Source organism: Macrobrachium nipponense, chromosome 29 (genome assembly GCF_015104395.2).
Source record: "Macrobrachium nipponense isolate FS-2020 chromosome 29, ASM1510439v2, whole genome shotgun sequence".
NCBI lineage: Eukaryota > Metazoa > Arthropoda > Malacostraca > Decapoda > Palaemonidae > Macrobrachium > Macrobrachium nipponense.
In genome coordinates this window covers 16,045,433-16,065,432 of record NC_061092.1, presented here as the reverse complement: position 1 = coordinate 16,065,432, position 20,000 = coordinate 16,045,433, and the positions used below count along the sequence as shown (strand labels likewise).

The 20,000-nt window shown below is 35.2% G+C and overlaps 1 protein-coding gene across 6 annotated transcripts in view; it reads right to left on the bottom strand.

Annotated features, from left to right (window-relative positions):
- LOC135206154 (uncharacterized) overlaps positions 1 to 20,000 on the bottom strand; it is a 235,153-nt gene that overhangs the window by 154,996 nt on the left and 60,157 nt on the right. Inside the window, exons 1-2 of one of the 6 annotated variants that reach the window (XM_064237425.1) lie at positions 8,052 to 8,102; positions 5,132 to 5,422 (exon numbers count right to left, since the gene is read on the bottom strand). The exons of the other annotated variants lie outside the window; for them this stretch is intronic. The gene's annotated coding sequence lies outside the window, so the exon portion shown is untranslated. Of the gene's footprint in view, positions 1 to 5,131; positions 5,423 to 8,051; positions 8,103 to 20,000 lie in introns of those variants that run through there. 6 annotated transcript variants of the gene reach the window in all.

Here is a 20,000-nt window from a genome sequence, read left to right as displayed (position 1 = left end):
TGACCGAGGCGACAAATTTAGTTGAATAATATCTAACCATGAAATCGTTAAGTATTACTACTGTAAACAACGTGACTGCTGATATTTATTTGCTTTGAGTGGATCATAAAATCATGCGCGTTCTTACGCAAGTGTCCACTAAACCATTTACTTCAGTAAGACGATCATGATGAATTTCAGAGAAATCTCTGAATTTCTAATCCCATAACGTGGAAAGAGGACCCTGAACATTTCAAGGGACAAATTACGTAATCCTGGATTTTACCAATCCCCTTTCTCAGGTTCATTCTTGAGTTTCACGTAATTATAGACATACCATCTTCACTAAGTTTCAAATATATTATGGGTTGAAACTTATTCAATCATCGTTCTTCATTAGAGGTTTGCCTGTCAATTTTTCAATCAATCAATCAGTCTATACACACATTATATATATATATATATATATATAATTAATAATATACACAACACACACACACCACACCCACACACACATATTATATATATATATATATATATATATATATATATATATATATATATATATATATACATGGGTCACAGACTCTCAAACTAGACACAACACATATATTTATACATTGGATCACTGAATCTAATTCACTTTCAATTCTCCAGAAACTATTATTCACCTTCAAATCGCCCCCCCCCCCCCCAAATATATAAGTATTCACCTACAAATCACAAAAAATATAATTCACTTTCAGATCTCTAAGAAATGTAAATATTCACTTACAAATCCCTAAAAGCTATCACTCATTTTCAAATCTCTAAGAAATATATATAAGTATTCGATTTCAAATCTCTTATGAAATATATATAAGCATTCACTTACCAATCTCTAGCCATTATTAGTAGTCTTAAAAGGGGGCGTGTCCTCAAACGTCAAACTGAAACCAAACATCAAAGCACTCACTGACGAACTTCAGCTCAGCAACGACTTTAGGACAACCCTAAAACGACTCTGCGGATGCTCCCGAGGTCGTCACATCCCCGTCAAACCCCTTAACTAACTGTCCTTAACTGTGGGAACTTTTAAAAGGCTATGACCCGTAACTTCAGTTTTTAACATCAAAACCTTCAGGAACCTCTTGAGCCTGGGTGTGAGCGTGCGTTTGTTAATTTATATTTTTCATTACACCAAATCATGATTTAGAAAACTTACAACGGACTAATTAAAAAATTCCTTCAGGGGATGATATATATATACTATATATATTATATATATATATATAATATATATATATATATTTATAGTATATAGTATATATAGTATATATATATATATATATATATATTTTTTTTTTTTTTTTTTTAACCGGAAGTCGGATGTATTACCTTTATTTGCAGATACAAATTCGCTTATAAACGATAGTAAACGATGTTTGTAGCTCAACATTTGTGAATGAACATTATATATATATATATATATATATATACTATATAATATATATATATATATATATATATATATGATATATATAAATATATATATATATATATATATATATAGATATATATATATAGGAGAAGATATATATATATATATATATATATATATATATATATATATATATATATATATATATATATATATATATATATATATATACATATATATACAGGGTGTCCATAAAGTCCCAGTACCATTGCAGGCAATAATTACTTGTAATGGTACTGGGACTTTATGGACACCCTGTATATATATATATATATATATATATATATATATATATATATATATATATATATATATATATATGTGTGTGTGTGTGTGTGTGTGTGTGTGCGTGTGCAAACACGCACTTACGTAACATGCAAAGGACCGATAACGCCAGATTCCAGAGTGATGAATAACGCCGCGCATCGTGAGAAGAGAGGAAGCAGTTCCGTTGCTTTTTGTTCCGTCGAGACCATGATCGTGGAAAGAGTTTTTGGCATCACAGATTCCGGGTAAATGGTTCCCTTGAAAACGAAGTTTTACCCTCTCTCTCTCTCTCTCTCTCTCTCTCTCTCTCTCTCTCTCAGATTACCTTTGGCAGTAATTATTATATCCAGTATTACAATATACCTGTTCTTTTAATATGTTTCCATAAACGATCATGAATGTTGTAGTGCTGAAACAATTACGATTCTGTTGACATAGAAAACTGGACAACGACGCTTAGTATTCAAAAATTGTTTTTCTTCAGCAAGTATGCACACGCTATAGTGATCTTTTATTACACACATGCAAATATCCTCATTCATACATTAGCCCAAAATACCACTTTATGGAAATAATTTCGCCCCTTACTTTTGTAATTACATAAAAAATTAATAAATAAATAATAAATAAAAATCACGCATACTATACCCATTATACCCACCTTCACCCACCCCTACAAGGCCACATATCCGTATTAATCATGGCATAAACATATTTCCACAAATAATGCCACATCATCAAATGCCAGTTTACAGTCAAAAGTCTACGACTGACTGATTGATTTGTGGCTATTAATTCTAGCGTCACAACATCTAGGTTATTGACGCCGTAATAGAAGTAAATAGGAAATAAATGAGCATAAATAAATAACTTCAAAATGAGTCTATATATACATATATATATATATGTATATATATACATATATATATATATATATACATATGCATATATATATATATATATATATATATATATATATATATATATGTGTGTGTGTGTGTGTGTGTGTGTATAAAACCCAGTCTACGAAGCAATATAGGGCAAGAGCAGGAACTAAACAATGGTAAAATATCTCCTAATAATTAAACAATGGCATTTTTTTTTTTTTTTTTTTTTTTTTTTTTGTGCCTGGCTACTCCGGCGTTCAAGACACGACATTCCAAAATAAGTAAAACTAACTATATAACCGAATCCCACTCATCGTCAAAATATAGGACACGAGAAGGGACAAGAAATAACACCTGATGTAATAATAATGATAAAAAAAAAAAAAAACTGTTCATAAAAAACAGGATGCCTAGCTGAGTTCTTTTTTTTTTTTTTTTTTTTGAAGGCCTGTGCAGCGCCAAAACCGCCTTGGGGAACGCCAAGGAAAAGAAGGTCGCTTTCGTAATCCTTCGTCGGGAGTTACCGACGATTTTTTTTAATCGATATTTGTTTCTTGAAAGGATTTAATCGGACCACTTGAAGAGGAAGTACATGAAAATAACTTAATAAAAAGTTCATGATCAGAAAGTGAGCTGACACTATTGAGTGTGATTTACATCGACCATAATTACAACAGTGCATAGACACTAATGACTTGAATGAATGAACGAAAAAACTTTACTCAACAACTAAAAAAAGACAAAGTAGAAAAAAAACTTAATCAAATAACTTATCAAAGAAAAAATTATCCCCCAAATCACTTCAATAAATAACTTGAATGTGAAATGAAGGACTAACACTAGGACGAATACCTTAAAAATGAAATGAAATTGAAACACTTTGAGGAATAACTTAAAAGAAACACTTGAATGAATAACTTACAAACGAAATGACGCTGAAACACTTCAATGTATAACTTAAAATGAAATAAAGTTAAAACACTTCAATAAATAACTCGAAAAGAAGTTAAAGCACTTTACTGAACAGATAAAAACAAAAAAATTAAATGAAGTTAAAACATGAAATGAAATGAAGTTAAAATACTTCAATGAATAACTTTAAAAAATATGGAAAAAATATATAAATAAATGATTAACGAACGATCCAAATAAAAGCAACTGCCAAAAACGACTTTACCGAATAAAAACCAGAATTGTACGAAAAAAACATCACCAATTATTAACCTTAAAACAGAAAAAGAACAATAAAGACTTTACTAAATAGCTTACAAAACATTAAGAAGGAAAATAATCTCTAGAAATCTCCTAAAAACTAGATCCTTTGGCTCCAATATAAAATAATCTCTAGAAGTATCACAGAAACTAGAAACCTGGGCTCCTTTAGAGTTCAAATCTAAAGGATGCCAGGCAATCTGGCATCATTTGTACAACTCCGTGAGCTGAATTATCAAATGAGCTGAATGTGGGCTGATTTCCATACCGTCTCCTCGGCGCGACAACACAGTCATCAAAAGGTTAAATAAATATTAATATTTGTGCTTGGACAGTGAACGAAAATAGACTTGTTTTTCTGTTTGCTGGCTTCCCGTTACGAGAGAGAGAGAGAGAGAGAGAGAGAGAGAGAGAGAGAGAGATTTTGCTTCTGCTTTGTAGCCTCCTGCTAAGAGAGAGAGAGAGAGAGAGAGAGAGAGAGAGAGAGAGAGAGAGAGAGAGAGAGAGAGAGAGAGAGAGGATGAGTAAGTTTGAAAAGTATGAAAATAAACGTGTTTGGGGAAGAAGAAGAAAAAGAAGAAGAAGAAGAAGAAGAGAGAGAGAGAGAGAGAGAGAGAGAGAGTCACTCAATGGTAATTTTACCCTGTCATCAGTAACGCTTGCATTAATTGCTCTCTCATTAAGACACTCTACTCTTCGCCATTGAAACTTTCAAATCCCACCCAAGCCAAGGTTGGGTGTGTATTTCCGGATAGCTTTTAAAAACAACACACTTGATCAAGAACTAAATGTTAAGAAAAACATAACATCCAAAGGGTGTCAAGTCTCCGCTAAGGTAAATTATGCTGTGTATTTATATCTCTAGGATAATCTCATGCTTAGATAAACGGTGTGCTTTAGCAGCATTTACGTGCGTTCGCAAGCAGTTGCAGCCTCACGCGCATGCATATACATATGGGAAACGGGTATGTTAATTATATAATATATATATATATTATATATATATATAATATATTATATATATATATATACTATATATATATATATAATACTACTAATACTATATAATATATATATTATTAATATATAATATATATATATATAATATATATATATATATATATATATTCATATATATTTATATAGATATAATAATAATATATATAGATATATATAATACTATACTATAAACTATATATATATATATATATTATATATATATATATATATGCATATACCTTTTACATACATGATTAATCACATATCTTATTCAAATAAAAATGAAAGAAACAAAATAACGCCTCACCTGAGAAAGAATTAGCGCCACCTTCCTCGCCCACCTATTGCATAAGGATATTCGTCACATTATCCATCCGAGTGATTCAGCACATCACCGGACGTTCGGTAATTCAAGTCACTTTTTTTTTTTCTTTTTTTTTTCACACCACAGTATTTATACTCTCACTCAACTTCTACCGCATACTTAAATATTATTTCCGTACACATTTGTGCCACATTATTCGAGAAACACTACTGACACATTTCCGAGGTTTTAATAAGAATCCTTTTTCATGTTGTGATTTTTTTTTCAGGAACACTGTGTTAAATAGCAATATAAAAAAACATTCATAAGATTTTGTTGTATAATCGTGCGAGTGATAAATATGCCAGGAACACTGACAAACAGCGATACAACAAAAAAATAATAATAAATGAATAAAAATAAATAAAAATAAAGTGATTTCATGATACATTCTTTGAATTATATTAAATATGATGACGCCGTAAACTAAAACAATAACAAACATAATTTTAAGTTTTTGTCGGATAAAGGTCTTCCAGCTGATTAACAATTACAAACAAAAGCACCTTTTTCTAGCATTCTGAGAGACAGAACAATCCGAACTACAGATCAGGTCTACCTGCTTGTCAACAGGAAATACTGACTAGGCATAATTCCAGGTAGCTAGACGATGCTGATTTCGAAAACTATACAGAGAAGCAAAGCAGCCATTGCATCAAATGAGTCGAATGTGAATTCTCTACGAAATAAAGAGAACGAACTCCTTTCGATTCGGTTTACGATGCAGAATGGGTAGGTTGGGTGGGTGGGTGGCATGGGAGTGGGGGACAGGTGTGGGAATAGGGAGAATGGGGTGATCAATAATCGGTTTTATGAAAACAAGATCATGGTATGACTGTCATGTGAAACTCAAAATGGAATGCTAGCATTAGTCACCGGGGTTTTTCCCAGTGCCTCAGATACCGGTCGGTGTCGAAACCTCTACCGAGCGTAAGGTGAACTTTGGAAGAATACAGATCCTGGTACCGAGAACTTTAATTTTCTACTGCACAACACTGTAACCCTTTAAAGAACCTTAATTTCCACTGGACAACACTAACCCTTTGAAAAAAATTATTTTCCACTGGACAACATGCTAACCCTGTAAAGAACCTTACTTTCCACTGGACAACACTATAACCCTTATAAAAATCTTTAATTTTCCACTGGACATCACTATAACCCTTTAAAAAAATTTATTTTCCACTGGACAACATTATAACACTTTAAAAATCTTTAATTTTCCACTGAACAACACTATAATTACTATAAAAATCTTTAATTTTACAATAAACAACACTATAACCCTTTAAAAAAGTTTAATTTTCCACTGGACAACACTATAACCCTAAAAAATCTTCAATTTTCAACTGAACAACAGTATAACACTTTTAAAAACTTTAATTTTCCACTTGACAACACGACAACCCTTTAAAAGAACCTTAATTTTCCGCTTGACAACACTGTAACCCTTTAAAAAAAACTTTAAATTTTCCACTGGACAGCACTGTAACCCCTTAAAGACTTAATTTTTGCACTGGACAACAATGAACCTTTTAAATTACCTTAATTTTCCACTGGACAACAATGTAACCTTTAAATTACCTTAATTTTCCACTGGACAACAATGTAACCTTTAAATTACCTTAATTTTCCACTGGACTACAATGTAACCTTTAAATTACCTTAATTTTCCACTGGACAACAATGTAACCTTTAAATTACCTTAATTTTCCACTGGACAACAATGCAACCTTTAAATTACCTTAATTTTCCACTGGACAACAATGAACTTTAAAAAACTTTAATTTTCCACTGGACAACACTATACCTCTTTAAATTACCTTAATTTTCCAGTGGACAACACTATACCCTTTTAAATTACCTTAATTTTCCAGTGGACAACACTATCCCCCTTTAAATTACCTTAATTTTCCAGTGGACAACTACAAAGGGAAATACACCAGCCATTGCAAGGTGCCTATCGTCAGCCAGGGTGAAAGAAGCTAAGAATAGGAAAGATTCTACTTCCCACTTAAAGCAGCCAATAATATCAAGGGGAATAAAGGAAGTAGCTATAGCCTATCAAAGCTCGAATGTTGAGGTCTGGGAAGAATGGGGGTTGGGGAGCCCCCAGGCAAAGGGAGACAAGCCTGGAAGTTGGTCTCTTTGGTTAGACAAGAAGGCTTTCACCCGAATTAACCATACGGTGCCGTTACTTTTGGCTAAATAAGGGAAGACTCCGTATTAAATAATTAAGTGAAAAAAGGATACCAAGGTATTTTTATTCAAGTCTCTGTATACTAGTTATGTTGCAAGGGGTAGAGGCTATGACATACATCTGGTTTGACTCATGAGTGTTTAATAACATTATACAAGGAATTTTTCTACATAGATTTGAGAGAGAGAGAGAGAGAGAGAGAGAGAGAGAGAGAGAGAGAGAGAGAGAGAGAGAGAGAGAGAGAGAGTCTAGAGCTTTGGTACCATTAACTGCAGAGGAGGCAAGTAGCATACTGATGATAGGTCCTCTAGCCAAAAAAAAAAAAAATATCGTATATGCAAATATTTTAATACTTTGACAAATGCACCGACAACACTCCCCTTGGACAGCAAAAAGCAATGAACATCACTGGTCCAGTCATTCGAAGGTCCTTTCTGCAAGCCCCGCCACACACACTACTGTGTATGCAACACCTAGAAAAACACAGCTGTTTGGTCCCAAATCACCCACAGAAATAACCCGATCGCACCACATTTTTCTCGAGACAAAAACAGAAAAAAAAAACACTGAAGATTCCTTCGGCTATTTCCATTCGCAACGGGAAAGAAGCAAAGAAGAGGGAAACCGAAGGCGATTGCACGTGTTGCAAGTGAAATGACCCACAATCCACGAAAGTCCCTGTCTCGCTTCCACAACACACGCGACACTCACTGGCTGACTGGTTAACTCGGAGTCTCGAAACGCCAGAGCGGGATTCCACCCCCCACCACCCACCTACTACTACTACTACTATACTACTGTGACACCCCGGCCCACCCTTCCTCTTACCCCTCAGACACACACACACACACCGGTACTACCTTGCTCTTGCAACCACTCTTCCCCTACCACTCTTCCCTTGCCCCATTCCCCCTTCCCACCGCCACCTATTCCTACCATTCCATCTCCCCTCCCTTCTGTCTCTCTCCTACTTCCTCCCTCCCTCCCTCCCTCCCACTTTCCACAACCAGTCCACTCGGCTAATCTACCTTCAAACACATACCACCACAAACACAAACCGATTCCGAACTGTTATATAGCTTGGTTGCTTGTGTCCGTCTCTTTCAGTCTACCGCGACTCGAAAACAATTAGAAAATCGTATTTTGGAATGTGTCTATATAAGGGTATGTAGTTTGATGTACAAGATATATGTTCTCGCATATCTGCAATACATTTCTGTGTATAGGAGGTTCTGCTTGCAGGCACTATATTCGTTTACTATCATCTGTCTCGGAGTGATTCTGAGTCGCTATAAACTAACACTTTTTTGACAGATAATTTTTTGAATAATTTTTATATCCATGGATTAGGAAAATCAATCAACAGTAGTAAATGAATTTTTATATCCATGGATTAGGAAAATCAATCAACAGTAGTAAATGACAGATATTATCAAGTGAATGAACTAACAACAAGCTAAACATCTAACAGAATTTTCTTTCATGACATTTAACAGATAACTATAAAATTCACCAAAAACAAAATAAATAAAAACTGGAAAGCTGAAATTTTCTCGTGGACATAAAACCCTATGCGACCCTAGTCATTCAGAATCTGATATAACATTTAAAACATCAATTCAACTATATATATATATATATATATATATATATATATATAGTATATATATATATATATATATATATATATATATATAATTTGAGTTGATATTTTAAATGCTATATCAGATTCTGAATGACAAAGGTCCCATAGGGTTTTATGTCCACGAGAAAATGTCAGCGTTTCAGCATGTATATGTATATGTGTATTCATATATATATATATATATATATATATATATATATATATATATATATATATATATACTACATTTAACACGTGATTCGTTTATCACACGTCACGTGAAAAAATGAGGGACTAAGTGTAGGTCCTGACCGGTTTCAGCCCCGTGACACGCTAACACGCTGAATGAGTCTCCCAGCCTACGAAAATAAACGCCACAGACAACAGAGGAGAGAGAGAGAGAGAGAGAGAGAAACCGGAAGATAACCAAAAGGAAATTCCCACAATGGGAAAAGTGGAAGCTTCATGGACGAAACAGCCCCCAAAACACTTTCTTAGACGCTTTCTTGTTATTGTGGGGAACTGATAAATATAATCATCGCCATTTGCAGCGATATAAAGTCTGATGTCTGAGGCCGATGTGTTTTTTTTTTTTTTTTTTTTTTTTTTAATGAAATCCACAACAGGTATTTTCCTTTTTTTTTTTTTTTTTTGTTTTTTTTTTTTTTTTTTTTTTAAGAAATTTGTCTACACATCGCTCCGAAACGAATCACAAAGTTTGCAGACAAAATAGGTTTCAAGAAAAGAAAACTCCATGTTAGTTACCTTAGGTAATTTGTGTTAAAACTAAGAGATTCAATCTTATTTAACTTTGATTTAATAACAGAAATATCAAGACGATAAAGATATGGAAAATGCATGAAGATATTAATAATAATAATAATAATAATAATAATAATAATAATAATAATAATAATAATAATAATAATAATAACTGAAACACAAATCCACAGTTATGCAGGGGCACAAATATATTTAAAAATAAATGTATACTATATCGAACGGATTCCCAATAGGTCTCTATATAGATATATTTATAAATATATATTTGCACCCATATAATTAATAATAATAATAATAATAATAATAATAATAATAATAATAATAATTACTAAAGAAAAGAACAGCGATTTACGGGAAAAAAAATCTAATCTCTCGACACGAGCGCGTTCAATTAGGCAGATCTGGCAAACGGATTCTGCCTCTCGAAAGGGCTTCCTTCATAACAGAAATCACGAACAACCTCCCTCAGCCTTGGCCGACATTCTCTCCTCCTCTTTCTCAACGATCCCCTCTGCCGGAACTACGGGCCAGAAATCAAGAAACCCTTAAGAGAATAACTCCCAGCGAAACTACCCTTTTCGTTTACAGAGATCGCGGACCTCACTGGACAAAAAAAAAAAAAAAAAAATAAAAAATAAATAAATAAATCAAATAAAAAATAAAGTAAATAAATGAAAAATCAAAATAAAATAAGGAATAAATAACTCCCTGCGAAACTCCTTTTACGTCATACGAGATCGCGGACCTCATTGGACCAAAAAAAGTAAATAAAAAATAAAAAAAATATAAAGAATAAGATAAAATATAGAATAATATCAAACTTGAAATTGGGGTACGAGTCCTTGCATATTATGCCCTTTCGTCATAAATGGGGTCGGACCTCACTGGACAGAAAAAAAAAACAAAAAAATAAACAAGAAAAATTAAATAAAGATAAATAAAAAAATTGTCCGAGAGACTCGGACCTTACTGGACAGAAAAAAATAAACGAGAAAAATTAAATAAAGATAATAAAAATATGGTCCCGAGAGACTCGGACGCCTTACTGGACAAAAAAAAAAAAGACTAAAACAAGAAAAAATAAAATAAAAATAAAAAGTAAAATAACAAAAAAAAAAAAAATATTAAAACTTGCAATTAGGGTTCGAGGCCTTCCATATTAATTCACTTATCCCAGAGCCAAAAGACGAATTTCCCGACTTTCTGCTGTATTGAAAAAAAAAAAAAAAAAAAAAAAAGCCAAGTCGGCTACCTTGACCTTTTCTTCGCAGCTCCAGCGAAGAAAGCCTAAGGTATTATAGGTACTTCCTCGTCGTCGTCGCATCCAGATGATCCAGTGTTAAAATGGCCTCCTCTGCGAGCGCTACTCCTTCCGCTGCCTTCTCCATCTCTCGCTGCAGTTACTGGTCACCTCCAAATCACCGCTTCAACCAACCACTGAAGAGGCGAAACTTTTCTCAAGTCGCTGCTGAGTGTCTCCTAATCCCTATTAAGCCATAAAAAAAGGCGTTCACTCGGACGATTCGCAAATATCATCAGTGCAAGCATATAAGAGGGACGCTCCATCCAGATGGGAGATCGGAGAGGAGCCTTCGGAAAGGGTCACAGGTGGCTCGTGAAGGAGAGAGAGAGAGAGAGAGAGAGAGAGAAAGTGGCGGGGAGAGGGACGTGGCCCTCTGAGCAAGTTCCATCAGCCAAACACACGCACGAACAAACATAAGCGGCCTCAACCGCAAAAACTGGCCCTACGGCTTCGTTCTGTCCTCCTCTAGATAACAGGTGGAGGAGGAGGAGGAGGAGGAGGCGTTGGTGGTGGTGGTGGTGGTTCGGCAGTAACAGGGTGGTACCAGCGATGGCTCTCCTGGTCCTCCTAAGCCCTATGCCCCAATGACGTAGTTTGTTGTGAGGCTCTGAGATGTCTTAAGGTGACGGGACAGGTAAGTAGTACCACCACTACACACAGCCTGGACTGGATCATGTCGACGATCTACGCGAAGTAGGGTACCCGATCGCAGCATCGATCGACGGAAAGCGAGATCCCGGCGATCGAAACACACAAGCTATAGTTATCTGCGGTCAGAAGCGCGCACACTCTCTGCACCAGGGTTCCCAGATGACAGCACTGCCAACCAGCCAAAGTCTACCATAAAACCAGCCAAAATCCCGCCAAATGGAAATCCAAACCAGCCCAAATAACCGCCAAATATATGTGCGTTATATTTACCTTTAGAATGCATATTTTTTTTATCATATATGCTTGTATAGCAGCATCATAGTTTTAGTTACATAATATAAACTAATATAAGAATATATGAAAAATAATTTTTGTTTTGCTTTTGGTATTGACAAATGAAGGGAGACTGTTATGTATGCAAGACGTTATGTAACGAGCGCGGGAAATCTTAGCTCGCAGGACACGTTCAGTCAGAGCTATTGCTACTGTTGCATAATGCGTAAATGTTATAAGTATAACCAATTATTATTGTGTTAGTATCGAGTCCGACCACAGAGGCTTCGATCTTCATAAATTCTACCTCATGTATGCAGGATATGATTCTTTATTGTGTTATAGGAGCTTAGCTTCGATGCTATATGCTTTGTTATGATTCTATTATATACGCTTATTGTATTTTGTATATTCAACTACCCGCCTTCTTCAATGTAGTTTTAGCCAATAAACACCAGCAAGAAGATATTGCTTTATTATCGCCCTTCATCCCGGAACCTCGGCGACGAGAAATGGAATATTACATCCAATACTAAAAACACCATCTTTTTCCCTCTACCTACAGGTAAGAGTGAAGAATTGTCGTATGGTCATATAAACTAAAGCAGACCCAAAATAATGACGACAAACATTGGCGACGAGAAATGGAATATTACATCCAATACTAAAACACCATCTTTCCCTCTACCTACAGGTAAGAGTGAAGCCCCATTGTCGTATGGTTTCATATAACTAAAGCAGACCAAAAATAATGACGACAAAACATTGGCGAACGATAAATGATATTCCATCCAATACTAAAAACACCATCATTTCCCCTCTACCTACAGGTAAGGAGTGAAGAATTGTCGTATGGTCCAGGATAACTAAAGGCAGACCCAAAATAATGACGACAAAACATTGGCGACGCAGGTGACGAACTCGTAGCAGCCAAATGGAGCCTATAGCTACGCCTAACCTCCTAGCCAAGAAGCGGAAGACGACGACCCCAATCGGACGAAGTCTACCCGAAAACGAAGAATCTCTACCTAGATGCCTTCATCACACTCAAACCAAGCAACGCTTTGCCAAGTCAGGAGCGTTAACACACAAAAAAAAAAGGGTTGGTTTAGAGAGTAAAAGTGCAACAGGTATGTCTATGCAAGTGTAGCCTACAAGGTAGAAAAAGAAAAAAAGAAAAGAACTTCCAAATTCCTAGCCTAGCCTAACTTCTTAGTATCACAGCAAAAATGCCGATAGATGTCCAAAAGTTTAGACAGCTTCAGCATCGGTGATGATCCTAAATCAGTGGGTACAAGAAGGAAAAAGTGGATAGGCAGCTTCCAAATTTATTAGAAGCACTAGGGAAAATAAACGAAAAGCAGCAGAAGGCTTTGTTACTTCACTACTTGCAGGTTTAGAAGTTCAGGAAGTATTCAATACTTTGAATTTAACAGGTGATTCATTGCAGGACGCAATTGAAGGGCTTACAAATTATTTTGCTCCTCAAGCAAATAAATACTTTTGAACGTTATCAGTTCATAGAAGCATCACAGGAATCAGGTGAGACAATAGATTCTTTTGTAACAAAGGTAAAGAAATTAGCTTCAACTTGTGAATTTGGAGATCTAGAAGACAGGTTAATAGAACAAATTATAGTAAGGAGTAACTCGCAAGAGCTTAGGAAGAAGTTGCTGCAAGAAAAGAAGTTAAATTTGCAAAAGTTCTGGAAATAGCAAGAGCAATAGAAACTGCTAATTACCAGTCCAATGTCATTGTAGGTAAGACTCGTAACAACAGCAGTAGTCAGGTAAATCATGTAGCCTATAAAAGGAGTTACCAACATGCAAAGAATGGGCAAAACAAATGAAAACGAGTAAGCCTAGCCAGGTATATATCCAAGTATAACAAGGTTAAACCTAATGCATACTCACAGAAAAAGTCAAAGTCACATAGGGACACAAAAACCTCAAAAGAAATCGTGCTTTAGATGTGGTAAACAAGATCATTATAGCAATGAGTTCGGGATAAGTGCCCAGCGTCAGGTCAGACGTGCAATAACTGCAGGAAGCGTGGTCATTTAACAAGTCATTGTAAATTTGCTAAGCAAAAGACCACAAAACAAATCAATAGAACCGTAAAATTCAAATGACTGCTCTAGCTCAAATGAAGAAAGTGTACATAAGACCACAGAAGTAGAACAATTTGCATTTCACATTAATTCTGTGAACAAAGATGCACAAGAACGTCTTATGGCTCAAATAGAAAATAAATGGGAAACTCACACCCATGCAAATAGACACAGCTGCAGATGTGACAATAATTTCTGAAAGAGTAGCACAAACCATACCTAACCTAGTGATAAGACCTTCAGACAAAGTGCTTAAAAGTTATAATGGTACAAACATAGAATAGTTGGTTCATCACAAGTGAAAGTTCATACAAAGATCAAGAGATAGGTAAGTTAACCATTGACTAGTCAAGGGTCAAGGACAGACATTATTAGGATAGATTGGTTAAGATGCATAAAATTAGATTGGCCTAGTATTCTAAGGGTTACAGGTACAAAACAAGAACCAGCAGAAGAAATTCATTAACTAATCTTCTATCAGATTACAAAGAAGTATTTGAAGACAGAGTAGGAACAGTAAAGAATGCACAAGCAGTCTTAGTTTTAAAGGAGAATGCTACTCCTAGATTTTCTGCTCCAAGACCAGTTCCATATGCATTGAAAACAGCTGTGGAAACTGAAATTAGAAGGTTAGAAAGTGAAGGTTCATGGAAAAAGGTAGATTATTCACACCTTTCAGATTGGTCTTACACTTTAGTCCAATTGTTAAGGACAACGGTCAAGTTAGGTTATGTGGAGATTACAAGGTGACATTAAATCCACAATTGCAAGTAGACAACATCCATTGCCAAATCCTAAAGATATGTTTGCAACTTTGTCAGGATGCTCAGTATTTTCTAAGATAGATCTTAGACAAGCATTTCAACAACTATCCATGGATGAAAATTCCCAAAAGCTATGTACTGTAAACACACATTTAGGGCTGTATCGTCCAAAAAGACTTCCCTATGGTGTTGCTAGCAGTCCAGCAATATGGCAGCAAACAGTGGACAAAATTATTTGCAGGTATGTCAGGAGTATTCATTTCATTGATGACATATTAGTAGCTGGCAAAAACAAAAAAGAACATAGAGAAAGGTTACGTGCAGTTCTAAAGAAACTAAAGGAACACAATATCAAGGTCAACCAGAGTAAATGTATTTTAGAAGTTGACTCGGTTGAGTATTTAGGCTTTATTGTAAATGGTAAAGGTATTCATAAGACTCAAGATAAGGTAAATGCAGTGCAGTCAGGCAATAAAGTTACCAGAAAATGTCAAGGAATTGCAATCATTTTTTAGGTTTAGTAACATTCTATGGTAGTTTCATTCAAAACTTAGCGACAATTGCACACCCATTGTACAATTTGCTGAACAAAGATGTAAAATGGAATTGGACAAGGAATGTCAAAATGCTTTTGAAAGAATCAAAGCAGAAGTGACATCACCCACATTCTTAGTACATTATCAAATGGATTTGCCAGTAAAGTTGGTTTGTGACGCCTCAAACATAGGATTAGGTGCAGTACTAGCACATGTAATGCAGATGGTACAGAAAAACCAATAGCTTTTGCCTCTAGGGTATTGAACAAAGCAGAGAGAAATTACTCACAAATAGAAAAGGAAGCCATTAGCACTAGTGTATGGAGTGAAAAAGTTCCATATGTATCTGTATGGCAGGAAAAGGTTCACATTAGTTACAGACCACAAACCATTATTGATGATTTTTAGGTCCAAAGGCAAGTTTACCGACGTTAGTAGCTGCAAGACTACAACGTTGGGCAATCATATTAGCGGCATTATGATTACAACATAGAATATAGACCAACATCTAAGATGGGTAATGCAGACGCTTTGTCAAGATTGCCTGTAGACAAAGCACCAGAACAACATGAGGAAAGTATTCTTTTGATTCTGCTTATAATTTACCTATTACAGCTAAGGAAATAGCACAAGGTACAAAGAAAGACCACCCAGTACTTTCAAAAGTAGTGCAGAGTCTAATAACCGGCAGAGATATTTGTGCAAGAAAGATGCCAATTGTAAACCATACAAAGAAATTTGGAATGAATTGAGTGTAACACAAGAATGTATTTTGAGAGGATCAAGAGTAGTGATTCCAAATGCATTAAGAAATAAAGTTCTATCAGAAATACATGCAGACCACCAAGGTATGTCAGATCAAAGTCAATTGCTAGAACTTATGTTTGGTGGCCAGGTGTTGATAGGGAACATTGAAAATTTTGGTTAAGAAGTGTATTAATTGTGCATTACAACCCAAAACCATCCAAAACCAACACGAATGCACCCATGGAATTACCCAGATACCCGTGGCAACGTGTACATGTAGATTTTGCAGGTCCATTTTTAGGATACTCATATCTAATATTAGTAGATGCATATAGTAAGTGGCCAGAAGTTATACCAATGCAAACAACTTCATCGGTAGCAACTATAAGATCACTCATGCAAATCTTTGCAACGCATGGTTTGCCAGAAATAGTGACAGACAATGGCCCACAGTTTTACTTCACAGAGTTTTAAGGAATTTCTGAATGTAAATGGTATACAACATACATTATCAGCAACTTATCATCCATCCACGAATGGTGAAGCAGAAAGATTTGTTCAAACTTTCAAACATAATATGAAGTGTAGACAAGCAAATTCTGGTAATGTAGCATCTCACATTGCAAAGTTCCTATTATCCTATAGAACAACCGTGCATAATACTACGGGTGTAACACCATCTTATTTGTTGATGGGGAGGAGGATCAGGAATAAGTTAGATCTAATGTATCCAAGCTTGCAGAGTCAGTTAGAACAGAAAGGTTATGATCAAGTAAGTAAGCTTCCCAATGTAAGACATTTCGCTCCTTCAGGTTATGTCATGGTAAGGTCATACAATACACCAGAAAAATGGGTACAAGGAGAAATTGTCAGGAAGATAGGTAATTTACATTATGATGTTAATGTCGGTGGAAAGATTGTAAAACGTCATGTTGATCAGTTGCAGTCATTTGGTACAAATAATACAGAAGTACAAGTTTCAAATACCTCAGACTTACATAACTCAGATGTGCAAACTGCTCACCAAGATGTTCAAAATCATGCAACAGCTCAGAACACACCTATAGTACTCCCTAACAGAATGAGTAGAGGAAAACCTCCTGAAAGATTAGATTTGTAAATGTGAGGAACGAGTGTTTCTTAGTCACAGGTAAAGGGGGAGGAGACTGTTATGTATGCAAGACGTTATGTAACGAGCGCGGGAAATCTTAGCTCCGCAGACACGTTCAGTTCAGAGTATTGCACTATGTTGCATAATGCGTAAATGTTATAAGTATAACCAATTATTATTGTGTTAGTATCGAGTCCGACACAGAGGCTTCGATCTTATAAATTCTACCTCATGTATGCAGGATATGATTCTTTATTGTGTATAGAGCTTCGATGCTCATATGTTTGTTATGATTCTATTATATACGCTTATTGTATTTTGTATATTCAACTACCCGCCTTCTTCAATGTAGTTTAAGCCAATAAACACCAGCAAGAAGATATTGCTTTATTATCGCCCTTCATCCCCGGAACCTCGGCGACGAGAAATGGAATATTACATCCAATACTAAAACAAATCACCATCTTTCCCTCTACCTACAGGTAAGAGTGAAGAATGTTCGTATGGTCATATAACTAAAGCAGACCCAAAATAATGACGACAAAACAGAGGTGACAGGACAATCCTCTTAATCCCGTGACCCGTGGTCACTTCCATTAATCATCCATCCACAATGAAATGGCAGGCCGCTCAAAACAAAAAAAAAATAAATCATAAACATGCCAAATCTACCACCTTATTACTCTTTTTTCTCAATAGTTTGAACGGGTTTAAGAAATATGGCATCTGCACTAATCCCCTTTAATGGTCTCGACCTTTTGTGTTTGTTGCGGTCGTCTGGTGTGTGTGAGATTTTTTTTTTTATTCTATCTACATATTTTTGCTTAAATGTTTACCAAGTTTTCACTGAAAACCTATTCAAATTCCCCAGATTTTTTCCTGAAAATCTTTAAAAATTCCCAATCTGGGGACAAATTCCCCAAAAGTGGGATCAGTGTTTAGCTCAAATAGCAAGTTTCTGATAAACCAGCCAAAGTGAATTTTTACCCACCAAATTAGAAAAAAACCAGCCAAATTTGGTGGGAAACCGCCAAATCTGGGAAACCCTGCTCTGCACAATGAGTCTCTCCACCCTTCCGGTGAACACTTGTCAAATTATAATCGAGTACCGATGGCGGTTGATGGCAATAAGCCGCAGTGGCACAAACACTTTATATCAACGTGCACGCATCCACCTGGTTGCTGGTATCTTCGGTGGCGGCGAGATTTGGATCTCCGTCCTGCATTTGTCTTAGAACAGGTTTATCAAAATGATTGGCTTTCGTGTGGCTGTTAATCTACTTCTTGAGTTTGCGTCACTACAATAGCAGCTCTGAAGTTTCATGCATCTTCATGATTAGTCTGTGTAAACTATGTATATATACATACATACGCATACTATATATACAAACACATAAACACATATAATATATATATATATATATATATATAAAATATAATATATAATATAATATATATATATGTATAATATATGTCTATATGATATATAATATACATCAAGCAAGCGCGTTACCTAAACAAGGAAGGAAGAGAGAGAGAGAGAGAGACTGGATGGGTGGTAATTTGAGGTCATTAAATCACATAGGTGACCTCGACTGCAGCTACTCTTTCACACTGGCTCCCGGTTCGCAGCTGAGCTTCACTTCCCACAGCTTCATGAACAAACAGAATCTGAACAAGGTCGTTGTAATGTGGAAAAAATAATAATAATAACAATTTACAATTTTTTTTCTAGTTTTACGATTTTATCCTCTAGAAGGGTAACTCCACAGGGTGTTCACCTTCTTGTTCTCGTGATGCCTTCTGGGATGCTGCTGCAAGCCCTATACCCTATTCCACCTTGGGTGCGATCAAACAAACAAACAAATTATTATTATTATTATTATTATTATTATTATTATTATTATTATTATTATATTATTATATTTGAGAAAAAAAAAAAAAAAAAACTCTCTGCACGGAGAGTATATATAATGTTTTCTTAGGAGGTGCACAATAATAAAAAAAATGTTAAAAGTTCGTGTATAATTTAAAAACACTTTATTATTATTATAAACAAAACATAATAATAATAATAATAATAATAATAATAATAATATAATAATAATAATAATAATAATGGCAAGGTGTTCGGTGCTGTATACATGAAGGAATTTATCAACCCGCTAATCCAGCCGAATAAGTATATAAAGTGGTTCATGTATTGTCAGTTTTCTGCAAATGTGGTCATCCTTGGATGAGCGAGTTAAAATACTGATGTCTTATCAATTGAAGGCATCCCACTTTTATATGCATATAACTAGACCCTCCTTACGTCATTTCGAGTGTTTTTTTTTATTAATTTTTTTTTTTTTAGTTTGCCTGACCAAAAAAAAAAATCCGTGCTACCCAAGGACAGAGGCTCATATCAAAGGTACCTTGAAACTGGCGTGGTAATTGAGAGAGAGAGAGAGAGAGAGAGAGAGAGAGAGAGAGAGACTGGTTACGTAACTCACTGGGTTCATTCCGTGCAAAGCTGCTGAGTACCATTTATCATACCACCCAAGAGAGAAACCATGCCATTGTCAAAGCAGCGGTTGCAACAAAGCAGATTACAAGGGCAACTATGTATGTCCAAGCACCTGGAAGCTGTTTGTGGTTCGCAGCTGACTAAAGCTGTCGTTCACAAAAAAAAAAAAAAAAAAAAAAAAAAAAAAAAAAAAAAAAAAAA